The sequence below is a fragment of the Ochotona princeps genome, chromosome 22 (genome assembly GCF_030435755.1).
Source record: "Ochotona princeps isolate mOchPri1 chromosome 22, mOchPri1.hap1, whole genome shotgun sequence".
Taxonomy (NCBI): Eukaryota; Metazoa; Chordata; class Mammalia; order Lagomorpha; family Ochotonidae; genus Ochotona; species Ochotona princeps.
In genome coordinates, this window is record NC_080853.1 from 24,441,437 (window position 1) to 24,467,317 (window position 25,881).

Genomic DNA, 25,881 nt, shown 5'->3' on the forward strand with positions numbered 1-25,881 from the left:
TCCAGGGCCTGAAGATTCTGGAGAGGGTGCTCCTGGACAGCCAAGGAGCTGTGGAGCCGGAAAGGAGCCTGCTCTAAAGCCGTGTGCAGGAAGCCACCTTCCTACATGGTGCTGGTGCTCATTTACTGGGGATGAACCTTGTGCTCCCAGAAGCAGCTCTCCATCACCCTTCACACAGTTCTCAGCCCTCAGCCTCCTCCCAGTTCCTCATTGTGGTCCAGAGATCGGCCTTCCACAGCCACCTGCTGCTGACTGCTTCCTCATGGGACAGCTAAGTGCAATCCATATGATTTACTCTGCGGCCCCACACACTCTGGGACGGGGTAGACTACCCAGATTCACCACAACAATCACCTCTCAGCCACAGTCAGACCTCCAGGAACTCATGCCTGCTTGCCCTAAACCCACCAACTAAAACTCCCCATTAGAGCCCAGCACAATGGCTTAATGGTTATATCCTCACCTTGCAAGCACCAGGATCCCATATGGGTGCTAGTTTGTGCCCCAGCTGCTCTAATTCCCATCCAGCTTCCTGTGTGTGGCCTGGGAAAGCAGTAGAAGATGCTCCAAAGCCTTGGGACCCTGTAGCCAAGTGGGAGACCTGGAAGAAGCTCCTGGCTCCAGGCTTTGGATTGGCTCAGTTCCAGCCTTTACAGCAAATTGAGTGAGCCAGCAGATGGAAGACCTCACTCTCTCTGTCTCCCTTCTTTCTCTCTCTAGATAACTCTGCCTTTCAAATAAAAATAAATAAATCTTTAGAAAAGAAAAAAAAGTAGGGGGGAACCCAGCACAATGGCCTAGTGCTTAAATCCGGACTCCCATGGGCACCAGTTCATGCCCTGGCTGCTCCACTTCCCATCCAGCTCCCTGCTTTTGGCCTGGGAATGCTTGTGGCCTGGGAAAGGAATGGAGGATGGTCCTATACCCACATGGGAGACCTGGAAGAGACTCCTGGCTTCAGATCAGCTCAGCTCTGGTCATTGTGGCCACTTGGGGAGTAAACCAGTGGATGGAAACTCTTTCTCTCTGTCTTTCCTCTCTATAAATCTGATCTGCCTTTCCGAGATATATAATATATATATATAAAATCTTAAAAGGAAAAAAAACCTCTTCATCAGTGGCTGGTGTTACAGCACAGAGGGTTTAGCCTCTGCCAGCAATGCTGGTATCCCATATTGGAGCAACAGTTTAAGTCTCAACTACTCTGCTTTCCATCTAGCTCCTTGCTCATCTGCCTGGGAAGGCAGTAGGAAGATGGCCCAAGCACCTGGACTCCTGCCACCCAGACACTGTTGCAGCCATTTAGGGGATGAACTAGCACATGGAAGATCTCTTACTCTCTGGCACTTTAACTTTCAAACTAATAAATCGAAATAAATAAATAAAATGTCACCATCTATTTGGATGACATCCTGGACCCCAGGAAAAAGCACTGGCCCATGGGTCTCTCCCTACTTCCTATGCTCCTGGACGCCCACGGTGGTGGCCCTGTGTGTAATGTGCACTCCCTGGCACCTGTAAGTCGTAACACTTCACTCTCATCCCGTCCTACTCATCACGGAAGGAGTGCTGTCCACCTGACAGATCCAAGCATAAGCCACCCGCTTTCACCTCTTCACCCCCAGTGACTTCCTCCTTCTGTCTGATGCTACAGACTTCAACAAGCAGTCGGGGTAATACTTCCCACTGTGTGCTTCAAAAGTCATTTTCATACAGCGCTTGTCACCCCAAACAAGTGCCCCAAGAAACAGATGCTCCCAGCAGAGTTTATTTGGAAATATGCAAAAGCTGCATTTCTGGTTGCATGTGTTACAGTGGGGTACAGGGCCAGCCGAAGGGGCTGGGGCAGAAGGGAAAGTTTTAAGGACCAAAAGAAGTCCACATAAGCTATCTCACGACAAAGAACATGGGTTCCAGGAGCACGATGCCAGAGCCAGCGTTAGCTCACTGATGGAGACAAGGCCAGAGGTATCCCTGTGCAGGGGGCTGACCTGGCTTCAGGACACATCCTGGGCCAAGTGCCTGCAACACACTCAGTTCAGGGATGCTTTGCGACTGGGCCTGTGACAGGCATGTGGGCATGGGGCCTCCTCCTTCAAGGCCTCATGGCTCCATGATGCTGGAGCTTGACACTAGGGACACTTGGAGGACGAGCATGTCCCCACACTCCAGGCCTTCAAGAGGAGCTGTCCCTCTACTGGTTTCACCAGGAAAGCAAGTCAGGCCCAGCAGGCTGCGTGGCATCCTCAAGGCCTCAGGCTGGTCAGAGTCTGAGCAAGGGTTAGGTTAGAACCTGGCTCTCCTTGAAGGCCACTTAGGAGCTCCCTCCTCAGCAGCCGGCTGAATCTTACATTCCAGTTCCAAGCAGCAAGGCTGCTGTGGTTCTGGATTGCCCAGAGGTACCAGCTGATCAGCAGAAAAGGCAAGGGGCAGAAACATCCAGAAGCGAACTCTGTTGTCTCCATGGGATTGAGGCTCAGCCTTCCTACCACCATGGCCAAACAGCGAGACCACCTACAACTTCCCTGGCATCTGGCAGAGCAGGCTTTCCGTCCGTGCGGCCCTTTTCTGATGGAAGGTCAACCACATCCCATATCCAACCCTTTTCCAATCATATCCAACTCTTCCCCAACCTTTCCTAACCATATCCAACCCTTACTGCTTTCTCTTATATGTACATTTAGAACTCTCCATGCTGAAAATTATAAGAAATCTGAGGCTTCGCTAGGTAGTGACAGTTTCTCAATCCAACCAACGCTCTCGGTCGTCTGACACCTTGCTCAGCCCGTCAGGTTAAACATCCGTCCCTGATATTAACCAGCTCCAAGTCCTTACACCTGCAGAGGCTTTGCTCTGAACAGGAAAATGACATTTTTCCTTATCAAAGATTACAGCCAATAGCACCTTTGGGTGAGGTGAAATCCAATGGAGGTAAGATCACATCATCACCTCCTCTGGCAGTGCTAAACGCAAATGGAACGCTATTAAGAATAATGGAGTATGTTTCAAGGTATGACTTCAGAAATACCTTTATCAGGTTGGCCCATGGGAAAAAATTGTCTTAAGTTTAAATTCAAAAGGGTGAGATAAAGATAATGGTTGAGACACACAAATTGGTTCTGGTTTAGAATTGCACCGACAGAGAATGGTTTCATATACAAACACCATTCATGCGACACAGGCAAGAGACCATGGGGGACTCAGGTCACTTTCATGAAGGCTAGTAGAGTATCCTCAGAACTTAACAAATGAGATGCTTGTGTTTTTAAATTTCCAATGTGCCCGTACATTAAACAGAATCCGCAGACTGCTACACACAATACAGTCTTCATTGGTTTCCCGAAGGAGGACTCGAAAGTGACTGTTGTCATCCTCCTAAATGCTGAGGGTGACCACGGCAGGCGAGGCAGCCAGCTTGACCGGGACACATGGCCTTCTCAGGACTCTGCTGTGGCGTACGTCAACAGAAGGTAGCACCACGAATCATGGGAGTGGGAAATACAGCCATGACTCATGTTCACCAAAGGAAAAGGTCAAAGGGAGGAAAAGTGAAAACCACACACAGCCTCCCAATGCCACACCGGGTGTGCCGCATCAACTTCCGCTTTCTCAAAATCCAAAGACAAAACAAGACAAATAATTTTTCAAGACATAGCTTCATCCCTTCCACTGAGGACAAAACTGAACCAATATGATGCAAAATCTCTAAAAAGAAAACAATTATTTCAGTGAAGCTGGTATTTGTTATCAGAAAAAAAGGAATCAATGTATTATTTTCCACTTACTCTCAAATATTTCCTCAAGTTATACTGAATATTATCCAACTGCCAAAGGTGAACTTCTACTTAGAATGACTCCACCTTCACAAGCAGAATTCTTGCGTCATGGCAGGTTTTTCTCAACATGCTTTGATTCTAAACAGCAAAGTTTCTAGGAACAGCATACGGGAGCGAAAGCTAGACTTAGGAGAACATCCGATCGCCAAGCAAGTGAACAAACAGCAAACTCCAAGTTGCTGAGAACCATCATTTCAAAACCTTCTGGAAACAATGCCAAATGCCCAGGGGTTCAGACTTCAAAGATGAGTCAATTGACAATCCTAAGGAAACCCATTCCAAGTTCCAGGGATTTACAGGGATGCATATGTGATGCAGCTAAGTCTATGAAACCCCAAAACAGGTTGCGATCTGGATAGGATGTAGGTTAGTGCAGCATGAGAGATGACCAAATGGATTTCAAAATCAGTGTAGATCAGGAATCGATTGACTTGAAAAGTAGCAGAGGTGGGGTGGACCTTTCAGGTGGGGTGGTGTGTGGCCACAGTGTAGTGGACTGTCCCTACTGTCACTGGCGGTGAGGCTGGGAGTGACATGCTATCTTTGGGGGCAAGCTGCTGTCAGTCAGTGAAAATGCACTCAGGCTAGTAGAAGCACAGAGGATGAAGACGAGGAGGAAGACAGGGGTCTGTGTCCCACACAGGAGTCCAAACCCTCCAGGGAGCTGGAGCTGATATTTATTTTCCCCCAATTCTGGGAGTCTCCTTGGACCAAGCTAACCTGATGATAAGACATCCACCTAATATTTTCTTGAGTGTCCTGATAAATGTACACCTGTACTCCATTAGCTGTTTTGTAAAAACACATCCTCAAACCACATCAGAAACAGCACGTGGGGAGCGAATATTTTGCTCTTATATTTAATGCCTAACCTTCTGAGTTCATTTTGCCATTTAATAAGATTTGAAATGACCTATCCAGAAGGAATTTGATAAACGTGTCTTACTTTTTAGAATTTCTAAATCATATTTCAAGATACAGGTATTCCTAAAAGTGCACTGAAACTGCAAATAAAAGCTATTGCTTTCCAGTTTAGTTTTTTCACTTTTTGTTACAAAATTATGATCCAGCAGGTGATAGAGGTAATCACACGGGTAGCTAAATTTAATGTTGTGTGTAAACTGTAAATTACACTTTTATTGCAAAAGCAACTCATGTTTGTGATCAAAGAAATTAGAAGATGTAAATTCAAAAATCTACAAACATATCTGTTAGACCTGAGTAGATCTTGCCAGCTCTTTCATGTACTAATTTGTCTCTTATCCTTTGTTGTATTTTATTTCATTCTATCAGGCTCACCACAACTCAACACAAAGGATGCATGTATCTGTCAACAATTTTTGGAAATATCTTACACAAAAGCATTTCGGCCACTTTTGTCCTTGGCCTCCCAGCCTCAGCACACAAAAAGACTCGAGGAATGAGTCAAAGAATGAATAGTTAGTATTCACTAAATATTTGTACAAATCATTTAGACATAAGCCAACTTGCCCAAATTCAAGAGATGGCAAAAGAACTGCAGGGTCTTTGTTTTCCACCTCATGGCTCTGTATTTCACCTGCAGTGCGTGGATTAGCCCCTTCGTTCCTGCTGGAGCGCAGCACATTTGTGGGAGACATGCATTTGATCCACTTTCATTATACAAGAAACTGCAGTAAGAAACAGTGGAGTTCACAGAAGCGACCCTTGTAAATGGGGGCGGACGGTACAGAAGGCCAGAACAATATGGTGAAGTATAGTGTGGAGGACACGTGTGCCTGAGCCCAGCAGTCCATGTGGACACTGGAGAGAATGGCTCTGTCTGTCCATTCCCACAGGCTGACCCTGCGATGTGAGGTGTTTACGAAGCAGGCAATTCCTGACCAAAGCAAAGGGAGCCAGGCTGTGTGATGATGAAGGAAGATGATGATCATAGATGATCTGGACACTTTCAATGACCAATATCCCATTCAGACAGGAAGTAGTCAGGAAAGTAGGTCTTTATTTATTAGAAATCAAAGGCTTCGGGCCCAGCGGCGTGGCCTAGCGGCTAAAGTCCTCGCCTTGAAAGCCCCGGGATGCCATACGGGCACAGGTTCTAATCCCGGCAGCTCCACTTCCCATCCAGCTCCCTGCTTGTGGCCTGGGAAAGCAGTCAAGGACGGCCCAAAGCTTTGGGACCCTGCACCTGCGTGGGAGACCCGGAAGAAGTTCCAGGTTCCCGGCTTCGGATCGGCGCATACCGGCCCCTTGCGGCTCACTTGGGGAGTGAATCATCGGACGGAAGATCTTCCTCTCTGTCTCTCCTCTGTGTATATCTGGCTGTAATAAAATGAATAAATCTTAAAAAAAAAAAGAAAAGAAATCAAAGGCTTCACTGTCAGACAATGACCACTCCTAGCGAAAGATTTAAAGCCCCATCCTGCCCTTCCTCCACTCCATGAGACAGTCCCTGAGTGAGTCAGTCCAATGGAAAATGCTGGGTGGGCAGGCGGGCGAGTGGGGACAGGAACTGGAATCATGTTTTTATCCTTTGATGTGGCAATAATATTGACCTTACAGAAGAGAAGCTGCAGTTGTCTAGACTGCTTCTCACTCAGTGCAAAGCAAAACAACCCGACACACAACGAAGATACCAGCAGACACTTCTGCAAAGAAGAAAAATCAGAGAGCTAAGACCAGCAAACACCACCTCCCACTACTAGTCACTTGGGACACGCTGAGCCCAAAGGAGCCGCAAGGCAATGACTGCCATGGAGGAAGTCTGACACCAACGGTGATGCCAATTGCTGGCGAGGCCCCGGAGAGCGAAGACCCCGCATGGTAGGAGGGAATGTAAACTGGAATCGCACCCGAGGCGTTCGGTAGACTCACAGAGAACAAGTACACACCTACTGTAGGACCCAGAAACGCCACTGAAAACGGAAACACAAGTCCACCTAGAGACTTGCATGTGGATATTCATAGCGGCATTTTGTCCTAGTAATGAAACTAAAAACAATCCCAGTGTGTGTCACCTGTAGAATGGATAGACAAAAACACAGGTCCATGAAATGAAGTTCTAATTTAGCTTCTGACCCAGCTTCCTGCTAACGCACTTGAGAAGGCAGCAGATGACCCAGGAACTTAAGGCCCTGCCAACCATGTGGGAGACCAGGATGGAGTTCTAGGCTCCAGGATTTAGCCTGCCCCAGCCATGACTGGATGGAAGGTTCTTTCTGTTTTCTTTCCCTCTCTCTGATACTCTGCCTCTCAAATAAATATTAGTCTTACAAAAAAAAAAAAAAGATCTGGGCCCAGCGCAGTAGCCTAGCGGCTAAAGTCCTCTCATTGAATGTGTCAGGATCCCATATGGGCACCGGTTCTAATCCCAGCAGCTCCACTTCCCATCCAGCTCCCTGCTTGTGGCCTGGGAAAGCAGTCGAGGACGGCCCAGATCCTTGGGACCCTGCACCCACATGGCAGACCTTGAGGAGGATCTGGACTCCCAGCTTCGGATCGGCGCAGCACTCGCCATTGCGCTCACTTGGGGAGTGAATCATTGGGTGGAAGATCTTTCTCTCTGTCTCTCCTCCTCTCTGTATATATCTGATTTTGCAATGAAAATAAATAAATCTTTTAAAAAAAAGATCTGCATTTACTTCCTTTCTTAGCTAATTGATAGGATGGTATAATTAACTTACAAGTGTTTGGAGAGGCAGGGAGTCAGCGGAAACCGAGGCTTGTGCTGCAGACTCGCTGTGTGTGACCAGGAGTGGCACAGCCATGGCACCTCTCACACATGCTGCAGCACTTAGAACTCACAGAAAGCACAGACACCAAGTCTTTTCCACGCTAACTTGGTCAAAGTCCTGCACATTCATGGCTGCAAATTCTAACGACACGAAAGCTCTGCCTCATCTCCTTCCAGCTAAACTCCATCTGTGCCAGAGAAGAAAGCATTGAGAGCAGCAAAATAACATTTTATGGAATTCAAAGTCTTTGTTTTAAACATTGGAAAACACACAGATCACTGTCTTGGCTGACTTAGTCATGCTTCTTGCTGCTTCCCTGTCCAACCACCGCAGGCAGCTGCTGGGTGACAGCAGGTGTTACTGTGGGAAGGACACGCTCACCAACTCCAGACACTACATGAGCTGAGAGGAACCAAACGTTTGAAACAATTCCCAGCTAAGATAACAAAGAAGTTTCTGGAACCAGAGGGTTTATGACTTCTAATATCATTTCGCCCCCCGCCTCATGAATAACAGATTAGAATATCATTAAGCAGTTGAGGAATTTGGCCCAAAGTGAAACCCAAAACTGGCATTGGTAATGGCTTTCACTTCTTATGTCCTACTTGCCAAACTTGGCAGAAAGCAGAGGAAGTGAGGTAGATCAAGGGAGGTGATCAAGCCAAGACCAGCAGCAGGAACTCCTCAAGCCAAGGCAGAGTATGTGTCTCTGCCTCTTGACTTTGGCCACGTGACTTCTAACAGAATGCAGAAAGGGCCTCTTTGCACATCCACCTGCATGTGTGCATCTCCGCTCCCAATGGCAACTCCTTCCGGTAGCTAGCGCCTACCAGCCTGGCCTTGGCATGCACCTTGCTGGCCTAACACCGATGTGAAGCAGGACCAAGACAGGGAGCAAAGTCACCCAGCTGAATCCTGCCTGCAGCCACCAAGCTCCAGACCACCTCTGATGGCATAAACGAAGCGGATGCTGTCCTTGATTCTCCCATGAGGTTAGGATGGTGTGTCGCCACAGGCAATCACGCACAATTGGTTTTTCCACTTTTCTTCCCTGGACCAGTGGGTGGCAGTATATTCACTCGTAATTAGAATCATTTTATAAAGGTTCCCGTAACTTCCTTGTCCAAGGCCATTCCAATTTCTGGGAGGACAATTCCAAATATATAACCTACAGTCTGCATAGACAGTACTGAGCCTCAGCGACTCAGAGAGGTGACCTGGTCATGATGAGGGACCACAGGGCCCCTCACTTTGTTATTTCACTCACCCCCTCGTTGTGCTGCTGGGCATCCCTACCCTATAAATGCTTACGCTCTAATTCTTCATTTGATCTTAGCCTAAAGGCCGAGAAGCCATTACACTCCAATTCTTGACCCAAACTCATACTCAGCCTCATTTTCACAAATAATGGCTCACATCCATCGAGCACTTACAGGTGGCAGGTACACATGACGGCACATATGACCTCAGCTCTCTGTGCCTCTGCTTTCCCTTCTGTAAGACGGGAGCAAGAATAGGGCGTACTGCCTCACTTGAGGCAAATGCATCTGGCAGGCTCAGGATAGGAAGTGATTTGGAGCAAACTTTCCATAAGTAATTGTGCTGTCCACAAACCTGGAGTATCTTTGGGGTCTTTGCTTGTTCTTGTGTTTGCTTTTTAAATATTTATTTATTTTCATTGGAAAGTCAGATATGCAGAGAGGAGGAGAGACAGAGAGGAAGATCTTCCGTCTGTTGATTCACTCTCCAAGTGACCACAATGGCCAGAGCTGAGCCAATTTGAAGCCAGGAGCTTTTTCCAGGTCTCCCATGCAGTTTCAGGGTCCCAAGGCTTTGGGACTGCCTCAACTGCTTTCCCAGGCCACCAGCAGGGAGCTGGATGGGAAGTGGGGCCACTAGAATTAGAACCAGTGCCCAGATGGGATCCAAGCGCGTTCAAGCCGAGAACTTTAGCCACTAGGCCACGCCGCCGGGCCCTAACCTGGAGTATCTTTGTGACTCTCAGCATCTAAGTTGCATCTGCCAGGGTCAGAGAGAGGGAGGTGGGGGGACACAAGGAAACTAAAAGGATGAGGAGCAAAGGAGTGAATTCCATCTTCACCACAGCACTTTGCACGCTCAGCCAGCTGAAGGCAGCACTCGCTTTGCACTACGGTGGGAGCAAGGCGAACAGCAGGAAAAGTAACAGCACTCCTTTTTTCTAATTTTCTTTATCTTTGTTAGGATTGATTTTATTTTTATTGGAAAGGTAGATTTACAGAGAGGAGGAGAGACAGAGAGGAAGATCTTCCATCTGCTGCTTCACTTCCCATATGGCCATAGTGGAGCCAGCAGCCAGGAGCTTCTTCCAGAGTCTTCTACATGGGTGCAGGATCCCATGGGCCTTCCTACACTGCTTTCCCAGGCCACAAGCTGGATGGAAGTGGAGCTGCTGGGACATGAACTAGAGCCCATATGGGATTCCAGTGCTTGAGAGGTGAAGCTTTAGCCACTAGACCATCACGCGGGGCCTTCTAATTTTCTTACAGGTTTATTTATTTGAAAGGCAGGGGGACAGAGAATGAGACTGAGCTCTTTCATCCGCCGATCCAGTCCCCAAATGGCTATAATGGCTGGGGTCAAAGCGAGGAGCCTGGAACCCTGGCTGGGTTTCCTTCAACGGGGGCAGGGCAGGGGCCCAAGCCCTGAGCTTTCCCGGATACATGAACAGGACGCTGGAGCAGCAGCAGAGCATGCAGATTCAAGCCAGCGTTCTGATATGGGATGCCTGATAAACGGTAGCCTAACCCACTGTGCCACAAAAGCCACAAATAAAAGCGTTCACCGCTCACTTGATTTTAGTTCCCTAACAGATAAAAGGGGTTCTTTCTCCTGGAGCATCGCCAAACCACCACCAAGCAGAAGTGCTCAGACGAGGCTTTCCAGCCTTGTGACATGACATGGAAAAGGCGCAGCAGGAGGACAGGGTTCCCCAAAGCACCTGCCTGCTGGAGAAGGAGCCAGTCAGAGCTTTCACAGCAGACGTCTAAGGAGCGTCCAGCAAGTGGAAATCAGCCAGCCAAGTCTGTGCAACATCCCGACTGACCCCTGCAGCTTTCCCTGTCTGTGCGAGTTCACCTCCCCTCCGAGGACAGTACTGCAAGACCAGCTTTTCTAGAACAATCTCTGAAACACAGGCTCTGACGTGTATCCTCCAGCTGTGCCCCGATGCTCCCTGCTCCCACCTAAACATCACCCTCTTGCTTCCACTGAGTGAGACTCTGTGGCATGGAGTGGGGAAGCAGGAGAACCAGGGAAGATAATGAGGGCAAGTTCAGGCGACACGCTGCAGCTGCAGCCTGGCTTCTTGGGTGCAGGCAGGTAGAAGCTGCGGGAGGTGTCCCCAGAGGGCGGTGTCCGGGGAGAGGAAGGATTTCAAGCAGGCATGGCTGTGGCTCAAGGATTTTGCCCTGGTGGATTTGCTCCTTAAAGGTTCACACTTGGCCTTGGGGCTCCCAACCCCTCCACAACCCAGCGGAGAAAAGGCCAGACATGACCTTGTGGTAGCAAAAATTGCCTAATTATCCAGGTGGAAGGTAGGGTAAACCCAAAGATTATAGTTGACTTCCGGCTTGCTACAGGAGCTCTGCTCCAGCCTTGCCTTGCACCTGCTTTCCCATCCCAGACCTCCTACCTGGTTTGCCAAAGTGAAGGAGGGGTGATGTTAAGGCCAGGGAGCTGCCCTTTCTGTCTGCCAGGCAGGCAGCCCTCGCAGGGAGTGCTCAACACAGTGAAATCACACCGCATAGCTCCACGTCCCAGGCTAGCCGCTATCTAACTAGGGAAAGTTGTGTAACCTCTTAGGGAGCAGTTTCCTTGTCTATTAAATGAGGATAAAAACAGTCACCTGGGGCTGCCGCCACGGCATAGCACGTTAAGTCTCTGCTTGCAGGGTAAGCATCCCATATGGGCACCAGTTCAAGACCTGGGTGCTCTACTTCCCATCCAGCTCCCTGCCCACGGCCTGGGAAAGCAGTTGAGGACAGTCCAAGTCCTTGGGACCCTGCACCTGCATGGGAGTCCTGGAATAGCCTCCTGGCTCCTGGTTTCAGATCAGCTCAGCTCTGGCTGTTGTGGCCATTTGAAGAATGAACCAGGAGATGGAAGATCTCTCTTTCTGTCTCTCCTTCTCTCTCTGTAACTCTGTCTTTCAACAAAAATTTTAAAAGTTTAAACAAATGGATACAGTCATCTCTGAGGATCCACAGGGAATGGTCCGGATGCCTTTGAGGCTAGGAAACTCCCTGAGCGCTCCTGTCGCCATGACGCAGCCTGGTGTTAGCAGATAACTTCTGCCTCTCCTCTCACACCTTGCACATCATCTCGTATAACACCTAAAACACCGTTAACACTGTGGCCAGAGTCTTGACACTTCACTCTTAGGAACTCAGGACAGAGAAAAAGCATCCAATATCATGTTCAGTACCAATATAATACATTCTTCCTCAAGTACTTTCAAGCTGTGGTTGACTAAACCTACAGACGTGCCATCCGCGGGAAGGCAAAACTCTGCAAACTCCCCTCCTGCCCGGCCCTGTCACTGAGCTACGGTAGTGACTCAGAGAAGCAGGCATGATTGAGTGAGCCATAAATGCAACAACAGGTTCAGTGAGGGCAGAAACAGCTTGTGGGGCTGGCGCTTGGGTGCAGTAGGTCAAGCCGCTGCCTGAAGTGCTGGCATCCCATATAGCTGCTGACTGGAGCTCTAGCTGCTCCACTTCCAATTCAACTCCCCGCTAGTGCACCCGAGAAAGCAGAGGATGCCCCAAGTGCTTGGGCCACTGCCACCCACCTACCTGACATCTCCCAACACCCTTACCCTGGGGAGCAGGCCTCAATACAAGTTGGGGTGAGGACACACCAGATGGAACCTCTAGCCCAGAACACTGCCAGTTCTCCAGGGTTGTATGTCTGCTCCCCCACCCACAGCATGAGAATATTCTCCACTCAAACAGCAACCTTCCCAGGGCTGTGCCGGCACTTCCTGTGGCTGCTGACTTTATCAGTGTGTTTTATTGATGCCGTTTCTTTATAAAAGTTCAACACAAAAAGATGTTTCATCTAACAGGAAGGATGGTGGTTATGAGAATGAAATCTTGGGATCTGTTATAGTAAACTAAAACGGAGGGATGTGTGCGTGGCACAGCTGTTGTGACACTGCGTGGATGCTGCGTCCTGGGCTGCAGTGCCTGTGGTCAAGTCCAGCCACAGTGTCCTGCCCACGTGTCCCTGGGGGGAGCAGCTGGGGATGGCTCTACTTTTTGGGGTCCATGCCTGCCACTCATGTGGGAGTCTTGGATGGAATTCCAGCTGCCAGCTGTGACCAGGCTCAGCTCTGGCTCTTGAGAGTATTTGGGGAGGGAGGGAGCCAGTGGGGAAGCTACAGCTCTCTCTCTCGGGGCCTCATTCTGTGAGAATGGGAGAGACTGATTGCAGTGCCCGAAGCTGTCGCTGTGACTATACTGGGACACAGGTTATGCTTCTATCACAGTGATTGAACTGCAGTGCTGACAACGAGACGTGGGACATTTTCCTAAAGTTATGCTATAAAATGTGCTAATTACAGGGCCCTGCGTAATAGCCAAGTGGTTAAAGTCCTCACCTTGCATGCACCGGGATCCCATATGGGCACTGGTTCGAATCCTGGCAGTTCCACTTCCCTTCCAGCTCCCTGCTTGTGGCCTGGGAAAGCAGTGGAGAATGGTCCAAAGCCTTGGGTGACCTGGAAGAAGCTCCTGGCTGTGGATTAACTCAGCTCTGGCTGATGCAGCCACTTGGGGAGTTGAATCTGCGCATGGAAAACCTCTCTTTTTCTTGCTATAAATTTGCCCTTGAAATAACAAATATTAAAAAAAGGAAAAACATAAGCTCAATCAATAAGAATTAGCCAATAGATTTATAATCGTCTCACTAGGGACCTCCCAGTGGACTACAAGCGACAAGCACGTTAGAAGCACGTAATTCATCAGGCATTTCCTTGACCTCCTCGTCTATCTGCTAAAAGCTTTCTTCTTGCTTCCTTCATTGGAGCTGCAGGGCCACTCCTGGTTTGCAGCTGCCTGATTCATGACTCATCCTTTGCTTCAATAAACTCTTTCAAGTTGTATTGTGCCTCATTTAGTCTTTAAACAATTTTATTTATTTGAAAGACAGAACTGCAGAGAGGAACGAGGGGGAGAAAAAGAGATCCTCCGTGTACTGGCTTCAGCACCCACATGGCTGCGGCTGGGTCAGGCCAAGGGCTGAACCAGGAACCCAGAGCTCCAGGTCTCCCTCATCAGTGTCAGGGGCCCAAGCACTCGGGTCATCTGCCACAGCTTTCTCAGGTGCATTAGCAGGGAGCTGGAGTGGAAGTGGAGCAGCTGGGATTTGAACCAGTGCGCCTATGAGATGCTGGTGACACTGGTGAGGTTTAACGTGCTGTGCCACAATGTCAGTCCCCTTATGGACTTTCAAACAGCTTCAAAAGACAAACTTCCAACACCAAGACCATAGCTTCCTTTATACCTGGAAATACATGCTTCCTTGCCTTTTCATTATCATCATCAAGAAAATCCACATTTAATGCTATTGCAGTTTGGTTAATGTCCCCTCCAGGTCAAGGTCTATGTGAGACGAAGCAAGGTGGGGCACGCGAGAGTTGGTGCAGTCCCTGATATCCTCCAAGCCCAGTCAGGGGACAGAAGCACCAAGCACAGTCACACATGACAATGATTTTACACAACAGGATAGAGCACCGGATGGCATGAGCAGACACCAGAAGACCTAAGCACAGATTCCGGAGAACTCTCCAAGCAAGCCGGGATGTGAAACACAGAAGTAAGGTCCAGACACAGCACACAGAGGCACAAGATGCCGGGCAAAGCCAGCTCTCTAATATGTTGCTCTCTTGTCGTTTTACTCCAGTAAGGTCTGGTTTCTTTGAGAGCACTTGTGTTTGATTCCAGCCCAGAGCGACGTGTAGCTGGGGTGGCAACTGATATCCCAAGGCTAAAGTCAGACAGCCCCAGTTCAAATTCCAGTAACACAGACCTTGATCTAGTCACGCCACCTGTTTGCTTCCTTGGGAGTGCCACGGTATCTCCCTGAAGTAGCGTTGTAGCGGATTTAAACTAGCACACTCAAAACAATGTTGGTTTGGATTCTGAATCGGAAGTGGGGCACGGTTCAGCAGGGCTGGTCGCCAGGAGCACACCTGTCTGCTCCCCAGCACCAGTGCAGGAGACTACAAGTTGGTGGCGCCAGACTCCAAAGTCTCACTGGCAAGGAGTGGGGCTCACAGCCACCACACTTGGCGGGACTTCTCTATAGAGTCTGGGTTCCCTCCTCACGCGTGGCTTAGTGTCAAAGGCTTGCATCCCACGAGAAGAGTGCAGCCAGGTGGGAGCCACACCATTTTTCCTGATTAAAGCTTAACGGCCACTCAGCGTATTTAAAACATTTATTTAGTTATTTATTTCAAAAAGTTACAAGAATGAAGGATAGAGAGAGATTTTCCATCTGCTGGTCCACTCAACACATGGCTACAAGGACCCGGGCTGCGTCAAGCCTAAGCTAGGAGCCAAGAGCTTTTCCCAGGTCTCCCGAGTGGGTTCCAGGGGCCCAAGCACTTACACCATCTTCTATTGCTTTTTCCAAGCTATTAGCAGGGGTTGAAAGCAGAGCAGTTGGAACACAAACAGACACTTATCTAGTATGTCAGCATTACACGTAGCAGCTTTATCGACTATGCCACTACACCGACCCCAGGCACTATCATTTCTGCCACATTCCGTATGTTGAGGTCACCCCTGCGCCCTGCCCAGATTCAAAGGGAAGGCACAGAGACCCAGCGGATAAAGCAGTAGCAGTCAGATGGCCATGGCCATTTTTGAAAAACATGACCTGCCACAGTGACCTAGACCAATGTCTGTCCCTGTGATGTAATTTCTGTGGAATACCTGAAACGGGGGACAGGAGGGAAGGCAATGGGGAATGAGCTGCTTCTGGTGTAGGCTCCCTCCCCCTAGTAGCACCTGACTCGGGGTTGGGTCCAAGCAGAGCCCAATTCATGCCACTGGGAGAGATAAAGGATGAACCTTTGGCAAGTTGCCTCCAACGCGAGGCTAGTGCCGCATGCCTGTGAGGGCTTCTGCTTTCTGCTGCCAGGGCTGCCCACCTGTCCTGAGGCTGGGGTAGCCCCGCTGCAGCTGCATCGTGAACACAATCCTTCAGCAACACGCCCCAGCCCAGGCCCACAATCCCCATGACCACAACAGCCTGGAGATGGGCTGGCCATGCCCGAGGCTGCACAGCCTGGGTGCTACTCACCGCTTCACACCAGCATCTCTCCTGCTGTCTTCACGGGAGCTCAGCCTGACTTCCACAGCATCCTGAAGGCTGTGCCCGGGTGACGCTTCTGGAAGAAGCTCAGAACTCTGGATCGCTGGTTTCCATCTACGACACATAGAACGGGCCATTTGCAGGAGGGTTCGTGTGCATTTTGGAAAACCAACCACACCTCTCACACCCACCTGCATCCAGGAATGCCAACATCCTGCTTGCAAAAACAGAAAGAAAAATACTAATACCAGGTCAAAGTTCAAGCCCCCCCTAGACCATGAGCACCAGCACAGGTAGCCTCGGCTAGGCAAACAGTGTTGGAATTTGGAGTGTATCTTTCAAGATTGTTTCCGGGCATTCCAACAGCCAATTTTCATGTGGTCTTTCTTTCATCTCAGAACCCTTATGCCTGGATAAGACAGCCTCATGTTTGGTTAACTTGCACACACTCTCAGCTGCTCCGCCCGGCTCTGTATCTGATCTCTCCTCCCCACACCCCTCCCCAACCCTGTCCAGGCAGGTGTCACACACACCCCTTCCTTCACATCCAGGTCCACAGGTTTCTGACCAGGAATCTCCTCCTGTGTCTCTCCGGTACTTATTAGTGGGCTCTGTTGTTGCTGGCTTTATATCCAAAGTTACCCTGCTGTGTTTCAGCCTAGAAACTCCTAAGCTCAGTCTAAAAGATGGTTCTGGGAATACTGTTCCCTCTCTTTTTTCCTTCCTGATTTTTTATTTAAATGCATTGTAGTGCAAAAAGATGCTGTTTCTCTCTCTCTCTCTCTCTCTCTCTCTCTCTCTCTCTCTCTCTCTCTCTCCAGCAAAAAGAAGAAAATCCAGAGAAAGCCATTCTACCGTTACCAGATATACCCTCTGTGGCTGGGCTGCCCACCTGAACAGCCGCTGGCCCTTCATGGCCTTGGATAACACACCCAAATAGAGACACGCTGTGAGTAGCAAACACAGAGACCCAGTACGAAAAGATGCAGAATAAACACCTAAGTAATAAGTCTTCATAATGATGACATGCACAACTATTTCAAAACACTGAATCAAACAAAATGTGTACATTTCAAATTGCTTATTTATTTGTGATAGAAAGAGAAAGTAAGGCGAACAGAGAAAGCAAACTGCCATTAGCTGGTTCGCATCCCCAAATGCTCTCAATGGCTGGAGGAGCAGTGGGGAGAGGGCAGAAGCTCCACCCAGCTCCCATGAGGGGCAGGGGCTCAGCCAGCTGAACTTCACCTCTGCCGCCAGGGGCCTGGGTTAGCAGGAAACTGGAGTCCAGAGCTGGAGCTGCGTGTCAACCCAGGCACCCGGCTACAGCACGCAGGCATTCTAACTAGGGGTGTTACCATTAGCTCAAACATCTGTTCCTAAATAAAACGTTATTTTAAGAGATTTTTGTTATTTATTTGAAAGGCAGCATGACGCAGAAAGGGAAGGACGGAGGGAAACAGAGAAAGAGAGGAAATCTTCCATCTACTGACTCACTCGCCAAAGGGTCACAACAGCCAGGGTTGGCTTAGGCCAAAGCCAGGAGCCTGGAACTCCATCTGGGTGTCCCACAGAGGTGGCCAGGCCCCAAGCACCCGGGCCACTTTCGCTGCCTTCCCAGGTGCAGTGGTAGGGAGCTGGATCCCAAGCACAGCAGGACGCTAACCAGTGCTCTGAGACAAGATGCCAGCAGCACAGACCACAGCCTAAACCACTGTGCCACAACACTGACCCAAGTAAAACAGAACATTACTTTTACTGATAGCTTTCAACTTCAAAACAAATGCGACCCCAAAAAAGAAAAGGACCAGATGACAATATAGCTCACATTACACTCATACAGTATTGCTCTTCAAAATTGTTTCCCAAACCTTACTGGCCTCCAGCATTCTTTGGTCAGACTGGTATATTTGCTGAATTAACAGCCGCCCCCACACATACACACATACACATGCTCACATACACACCACAGAAACACAAACAGGCAACACAGATAGCTTCTCAAAACACACACACACACACACACACACACACACACACACACAGAGCCTTGCACACCTAAGCCTCTGCTGCCCCCTCCTGCCCTTATGCTGCAACGACTCTAAGGTCCCATGATGCCAGCCCGCCACGGCGCAGCCTTTCCTACAGCCTACCAAGGGGCTGCAGTGAGTGATCTCCCTAGTGCCATGTGCTGCCCAGTGGCAAAACAGACCTACTCGGCTTGGTCACACATCTGCTGTTCTCCTCTGACCCCGTGGTGGCTCTTACTCTGCCGAGTCCCTGAGTACCTGGGCCCCTTGCTCCTGGGAACACTCGGGAACACTCATTAATGGGGCCAGCATCCCAGTGCAGCAGGTTAGCTTACTACCTGGTGAAACTACTTATGCCTAGATGGAGTTCCAGGTCCCCACCTTCAGCCTGGCCCAGCCCCAGCTATTGCAGACACTTGGGGATTGAACCAGTAGATAAAAGAGCTTATCTCTCTCCCCTCTGCTCCATAACTGCCTTTCAGATAAACAGATAAATCTTTACACAGAAATAAGACAGGCACACTCAAGATCTTCACTCTCGCATCCGGCTCAGGGTACACACAGCTCCTCATGCTGACCGCTCACTCTCAGGCTATTTCCCTCCTCCACAGCACTGCTTCTAAGAGCCCAAATGGGCTCTGGCTTGTTGCAAATCACACGGGGCATCACACGTGGGGGCCACGGTCAGTACTGGATCTGTGTGATCCTGACTTGGAAGTCTCTGAGGCAGATTTTTGCTGCTGAAATCCGGACTGGGCTCACTGCTCACAAAGGGGTCCTCCACGCCGTGCCAAGTCAGGCAGAGCCAAACCTAACTCTCCGTCTGACAGGCATCCGTCCCTGTGACAGTGCGCCCCTCTGCTGGCTCCTGTTGCACCCCTGATCTTGTCTCGCTCGAGCTGTGTCCCGCTCCTCACCCAACCCCAAAGGGTGGCATGAGAAGCCAGACAGGGAGAGTGGAAAGGGAACACACCCCTTTCCATTCCCAGCAGCGGGATGAAGACCACCACCACAGGTCATCTCTTCTGCCTCTTCCACAAACTTCTCTTAAGAACATTCTGATGACTGGGTTTGGCGCGGTAGCCTAGTGCCTAAAGTCCTCTTGCATGTACTAGGATCCCATTTAGGCACCTGTTGGTATCCTGGAGGCACTGCTTCCCATCCAGCTCCCTGCCTGTGGCCTGGGAAAGCAGTTGAGGACGGTCCAAAGCCTTGGGACCCTGCACCTGCGTGGGAGAACCGGAAGAAGGTCCCAGCTCCTGACTTCGGATTGGCTCAGCGCCAGCCTGTTTGGCCACTTGGGGAGTGAACCAACAGACGGAAGATCTTTTCTCACTGTCTCTCCTCCTCTATATATGTCTGACTTTCCAATAAAATAAATAAATCTTTTTTAAAAATTCTAATTACTTTCGAATGGGCTTGTTTACCGTTCCTCATATAATGATTTCCATCTTCCTCAAACCATCCAGCTGTGACTTCACACATAACAGCTGGAGCAATATATGCGTATCCTACCCTAGTAGGTCATCTTTTTTTATCTGATATGTCCTCTTTCCAAGATTAAAGCTTAAAATTAAAACCCATTGGCCCTGAACAATCTGAACCCTAGCACTGGAGCTCCAAAATTAACTATTTTTTAAAGATTTTTTTTTTATTATTTTTATTGCAAAGCCAGATATACAGAGAGGAGGAGAGACAGGGAGAAAGATCTTCTGACCGATGATTCACTCCCCAAGTGACCACAATGGCTGGTGCTGCAACTGATCTGAAGCCAGGAGCCAGGAGCCAGGAGTTTCTTCCAGGGTCCCAAGGCTTTGGGCCGTCCTTGACTGCTTTCCCAGGCCACAAGCAGGGAGCTGGATGGGAAACAGTGCCACTGGGACACCAACAGGTGCCCATATGGGATACCAGCGCATTCAGGACAAGGACTTTAATCCACTAGGCCACCATGCTGGGCCCAAAATTAACTTTTCTTGTTTTTTTAGATTTATTTAGTTTTATGGGAAAGCCTGATTTACAGAGCAGAGAAACAAAGAGCCTTAAGAAAAAAAAAGATTATTTTTATTGGAAAGGCAGATTTACAAAGAGAGACAAAACACCTCCATCCATGGGTCCACTTCCCAAATGGCCACAGGGCCGGAGCTGAGCCGATTTGATGCCAGGAGCCTGGAGTCAGGAGCCTCCTCGGATCTCCCATGCAGCTGAAGGATCCCAAAGCTTTGGGCCACCCTCTACTGCTTTCCCGGGCCACTGGGAGGGGAAGCCGGATGGGAAGTGGAACAGCCAGGACATGAACCGGCACCCATATAGAATACCAGCTCTGTAAGGTGGCGCTATCATGCCAGCTCCCTCCTCTCTTTTTCTTAAAACTATAAGATCCAATTAAATAAAAGACAGGATTTTTTCTGAATCTTTTTCTTTTTTCACGTAAGCACATTCATGATTGTGGAAATTTTATATCATCAAAAATGACCTGTGCCATGTCCCAACCATTCCGATTCTAATCTGCCGATGCAAGTCACAACACAATCCAATCCTCCTGCCTATTCCATTTCTCAAACACGCACTGATGTGGCTCAGTGTTGGGGCACAAACAGGCTCCTGTGACGATGTGAAGACGGGGGGTCACTTACGGCCACCAGGGACCGGGAGAGCCTGAAGGAGGAGCGGGCATGGGCAGGTGGGTGGCTATTGTGTTTTCAGGTCCGTTGTGCCTAACTCAAAAAGTCCAAAGTCAACTGGGAATTACTATGAACAAATGGATTATTCTGGATCAGGATTTAAAAAACAACAACTCTCCAAATCTGCGTATGTGCAGAGAGAATGGAGGAAGAGTGAAGAATGCCTGCCTCCCCCATAGCAAGACCAGGGGTCAAGTGCTGTCGGAAGCAGGCCACCTGACCTGCTGGGAGAGCGGCTGGTCACCGGTGTGCCACAAGTCCCTAGTTGCAGAAGTTGGGTCTGAGGTTCTAGAAGGTTCGGACTGAGAAACCCAGTGGCAGTCGAAATATTATCAGAGGCGTTTGGGTAACTACACCCAGGGAAGAACGAATTAGTGCAAGAGCTAAATCAAGCCTTCTGTTGAAGTCCGGGTGCCATTCGTGGGTGGGACGGCGGCCAAGCTTGGACCTGCCCAGAAGTGGACAGAATGAGAGATGTGGAGCGCAGTTAGGCCAAAGTCTGAATGAGCGTCCCAAAGGATTGTTTTAGGGGAAAAGGAAAAACCAGTGTGTGTTCCTCCATCATGGGAAAGCGGAGTCAGACCCAATCAGGAACAGAGCAGAGCTGGACCTGGCACCCAAGGACGAGGAGGCACCTCCGGGATCAGCTTTCGGGGCTGCAGCTGGTTTCCCACTCATGTACGCTCCAAGTCCAGACGGCAAGGGACACTGACGCTGACACAGAAGGTAGTGAAGCGACCGAAGGGGACTAGAGAGACCACAGTGCAACAGGTGCCACGGGGGGAGCCAGGTGGGAGCAGCACCTGTCAGGCAGAACCCACTTCACAGATCAGGGCAAACAGTGGGGTGTAGACAGAGTCAACAGAGCAGAGAAGCCAGTGGCACAGGAAGATGTGAAAGGAATAGAAAGAACACACAGAGTGCTGCCCAACGGAAGGCATCTCAGGGGACAGCACTGCCGCTGCTCCACGGCTCGCCAAGGATCTGCGTGCATTTTCTTCAGGAGGTTGCGTGTCTCGGCTTCAGTGCCGGAGTCGGTGACCCACCCTGTGGGGTGGGCACCAGCCTGGGGACCCAGCTTCCCTGGGAACCTCTGACTGACGTGTCTCCTCTAGCCTTGAAGCTCAGGTGCAGATACTTTTTAAAATATATTTATTTTTATCCGCCTATGTGCTTATTTATTTGAAAGCTAAAGTTACAGAGAGAGAGAGAGAGATCTTTCATCCACTGGTTCATCCCCCAAAGGGCCATAATGGAGCCAAGAGCTTCTGGGTCTCTGTGTGGGTGCTGGGGCCCAAGCACTGAAGCCTCCTTCTACTGCTTTCCCAGGTGCATCAGCAGAGACTTGGATTGGAAATGGAGGAGTTCGAATTCAAAACGGCACCTATGCAGGATGCCGGCACCACAAGCAGAGGCTTAAAGTGCTAGGCCACCGGGCCCGGCGGCGTGGCCTAGCGGCTAAAAGTCCTCGCCTTGAAAGTCCTGGGATCCCATATGGGCACCAGTTCTAATCCCGGCAGCTCCACTTCCCATCCAGCTCCCTGTTGTGGCCTGGGAAAACAGTCGAGGACGGCCCAAAGCTTTGGGACCCTGCACCCGTGTGGGAGACCTGGAAGAGGTTTCTGGTCCTGGCATCGGATCGGCGCACACCGGCCCGTTGCGGCTCACTTGGGGAGTGAATCATCGGAGGGAAGATCTTCCTCTCTGTCTCTCCTCCTCTGTGTATATCTGGCTGTAATAAAATGAATAAATCTTTAAAAAAAAAGTGCTAGGCCACCACATTGGCCCCCAGGTGTAGCTCTTATTCTAAGTGACATGATGTCATTTCTTCCATGTCTGTCTGCAGAGTCTCACATCTATTCCATTGATCTATTTGTCCATCCCTGTTCTGATGCCATCGTCTTAATTATTTAGATTTTTTTAAATTTACTTTAAAAAGGTTTATGTATTTTTATTTGAAAGGCAGGTTTTACAGAGAGACACAAAGATTTTCCATCCGTTGGTTCATTCTTCCAATGCTCACAGCCGCCAGAGCTGAGCCAATCCAAAGCTGGGAGCCAGGAGCTTCCTCTGGGTCTCCCATGTGGGTGCAGTGTCCCAATGCTCTGGGCCGTCCTTGACTGCTTTCCCAGGCCACAAGCAGGGAGCTGGAGGGGAAGTGGAGCTGCCGGGACATGAACTAGTACCCATATGGGATCTTGACGCTTAAAGATGAAAGATTAGCCTGTTGAGCCACGGTGCCAGCCCCTAGCTATTTTTTAAAGGGATTTATTTATTTATTTTAAAAAGCAGAATGTTAGGGAGAGGCAGAGACTGTGTTCCTGGACTCAGACTCAACTTCAAGGATAAAGGTCACAGCTGGAAATGACCTCTTCTTTCTACAAAACAAGACATCCTTTAGTGTAGTCAGTCACAACCGTGCGGTTTGCCAAGCGGGTGTCTGAAATTCTGACCTCTGACCAAGCCGAATGAAGCTCTCCCAAAGTGTAATCTATTCCAAAAGCATCCCTTGATTCGTCCTGGGGGATTTCGGCACTCACACCTTGGAGACATGGTGCCTTCAATTTCAAGCCACTGCGATCGAGTGATTGTTGCAATAAGGGGAGTCGGCCGAAAACTATGGCTTCCCAGCACTCCTAAAAGCTGTGTTCACACTGCAATGCAGTCTGTTATGGCACAACCACATCATGTCTGAAAGTGCAAGTACACACACCTTAAGCAAAGAAATACCTCATAGCTTGGAGGAAAAAAAACCAGCGTTCATTCCGGTTGCTGGAAAAACGGCACTCCTCAACTCGCTTGATGCAGCATTGCCCACAAGCTGAAAATCTGACACTGACACAAAAAAACCTGCAGGATCAGCAAAGCATGGACAAAGTCAGGGACAATAAAGTGAGGCACGCCCGTTTTCCCTGCAGTCTCCGCAAGGGCAGTAAAACCACCAAGATCGGCTGAACAGTTCCACTGGCTAAGTAGGCCCTGTGTTCCTACACTGGCCTTGGGGAAAGAGAAACGCAGGGATAAAGACCAAGGCAGCACACACCTGGCGCAGGTGAGTGGTTCCCGGGTGCTCTCCAACCCCTCTCTGCAGTTTGGTCATCTCCCTGTCATATGTTCCTGAGTTTTGTCCATTCTAGATCAAAGCGCCTGAATTTTTGAGTTGAGATTGACTTTTTTTAAAGATTTGTTTAAGTGAAAAGCAGAGTTATGGAGAGAGGAGGAGAGACAGGGAGAGATCTTCCAAACGCTAGTTGACTCCCCAAATGGCCACAATGACCAAAGCTGGACTAGCCTGAAGCCAGGAAGCCAAGGTGTCCCCCAAGTCTCCCCACACGGGTGTGGGTTCCAAGGACTTGAGACATCCTCTGCTGCTTTCCTAAGCCTTTAGCAGGAAGCTGAATGACAAATGAGGTAGCTGGGACTTGAACAGTGCCCATAAACACTCTCCTTGGAATGCTGCATTACAATTTTCTTTTGCTCTGTGGGGTGTGTGTGTGTGTGTGTGTTTAACTGGATAGAAAGCAAATCAGTTGAAACGCTTTCATGCTCCTACTGCTCTCTGCAGAATGGACCCCAGCCTGCAACTCATCTTCTGCCTTGTGCTCCTTCTGTGATAAATTTTCGCTGCGGGACCAGCAGTGAACGGAAAGCTAATTGGAGATGCTGGTTCACGCTTGCCCTCTACCGGGGATATTGGGAAGTGCAACATGGGAGGGAATGCTTCCTTTTGAGGGATTTGGGATCCTGACAACCACGGTTCTCTAGGTTCTCTACCACAACTTGGGGCTCCTGGTTTAAACAGTAACGGAATTCACTGCTTTGGTGGCATTCAGAACATCCATTGTAGAGGCTGCAATCGTGGCGCAGCTGGTAAAGCTGTCATCCCCAATGCCAGCATCCCATATGGGCACCAGTTTGAATTCTGGTTGCTCTACTTCCAATCTGGCTCTCTGCTAATGTGTCTGAGGAAGCAGTCAAGGACGGCCCAAAGCCTTGGAACGCTGCACCCACATGGGAGACCTGGAAGAAGCTCCTGACTCCTAGCTTTGGTATGGTACAGCCATGGTCACTGCAACTATTTGGGAATAAACCAACATGCTGAATCTCTCCCCTCCAACCACCACCCACCCACCCCCCGGGCAACTCTGCCTTTCAAATAAATATTTTTTAGAAATGACTTTTATCCACTTCTACGTATCTCCCATAAAGCAGGCATACCTTAGTATATGTAACTTTCCACATGAGGAATATTGAGTGTCCGAATCCTTCCTGACCACTGAGGCCCAACAAAAGCTTCAAGTCATGACTGTCACCAGCCATCACCCACATGCGCCAGGCTTCCACCAGGACCATCCCAGGCAAGGACCCAGCGCCCTTCGCAATGAAGCGTGGATCCCCAACAGTTGCCTCGTATGGAGCGTGGCTGGCTGCCCCTCACGCCTGCCTGCTCAGAGGCACAGCTGCCCTCGGAGGCACCACCTGGACCTCAGGACTACAGGTCCTGCCATGCCCCCTGGGTGGCACCTGTTTGCCGGGGATTCTCTGCATTGCTTGGAAGCTACCTGGAAGGCTGGGCATCAAGTCTGTACTTTCAGCCTACACAGTCCTCAGCCTGGTGCAGATGGGAGCTGGGTGTGACACCTGAGCCCTCACCCGCCCCACCCTGACCCTGCTCTGGCCGGATGGGCCTTAGCAGGGCCAACTCTGGTTGTCCACTGCAGAGACTTGAAGAGCATATCCCCCACGGCTGCCTCATCTAGCTCTTCCCAGGAAGGCACCTGCTCAGAGCCTGCTTCAGGGGACCAAGCTCCTCGCCTGGGGCCTCACCTCCACCTGAGCCCCTACCTGGGCAGCATCTCCCAGACCACTCTGGGACGCTCCTGAGCAGGTTCTAGAGGGAAAGTGGAAGAGGCTGGTGTGGCCATGAAGGGCCCCGTGCCATCCACGACCACCGCCTGCCTGCAGCCAATGTTCCTGGAATGCATGAATCAGGATAAAGCTCGTTTGAGGAACCTGCATTAGCATAAACCCTGCTAGACGTGAAGGATCTGCTGGTTACAACTTCATCAAAATAGATGAGCCACATGCTCTGACGCGACACAGCATGAAGGCCACCAGGGTGTCAGGACACAGACAGCAGCCTTCCCACTGCCACCTAGGGGCTCAAAAAAAACCACCCCAGGGGCAGCGCTGGGGCCCTATGGTTAGGCAGCCACCTGCAACAACCTGTATGAACTCTAATTCATGTCCTGGCTGCTCC

The 25,881-nt window shown here is 49.8% G+C and overlaps 1 protein-coding gene across 2 annotated transcripts in view; it reads right to left on the reverse strand.

The window, feature by feature from the left end:
- RIN2 (Ras and Rab interactor 2) overlaps positions 1 to 25,881 on the reverse strand; it is a 181,793-nt gene that overhangs the window by 142,794 nt on the left and 13,118 nt on the right. For both annotated transcript variants that reach the window (XM_058679241.1, XM_058679242.1), the window contains exon 2: positions 15,899 to 16,024. The gene's annotated coding sequence lies outside the window, so the exon portion shown is untranslated. The remainder of the gene's footprint in view (positions 1 to 15,898; positions 16,025 to 25,881) is intronic.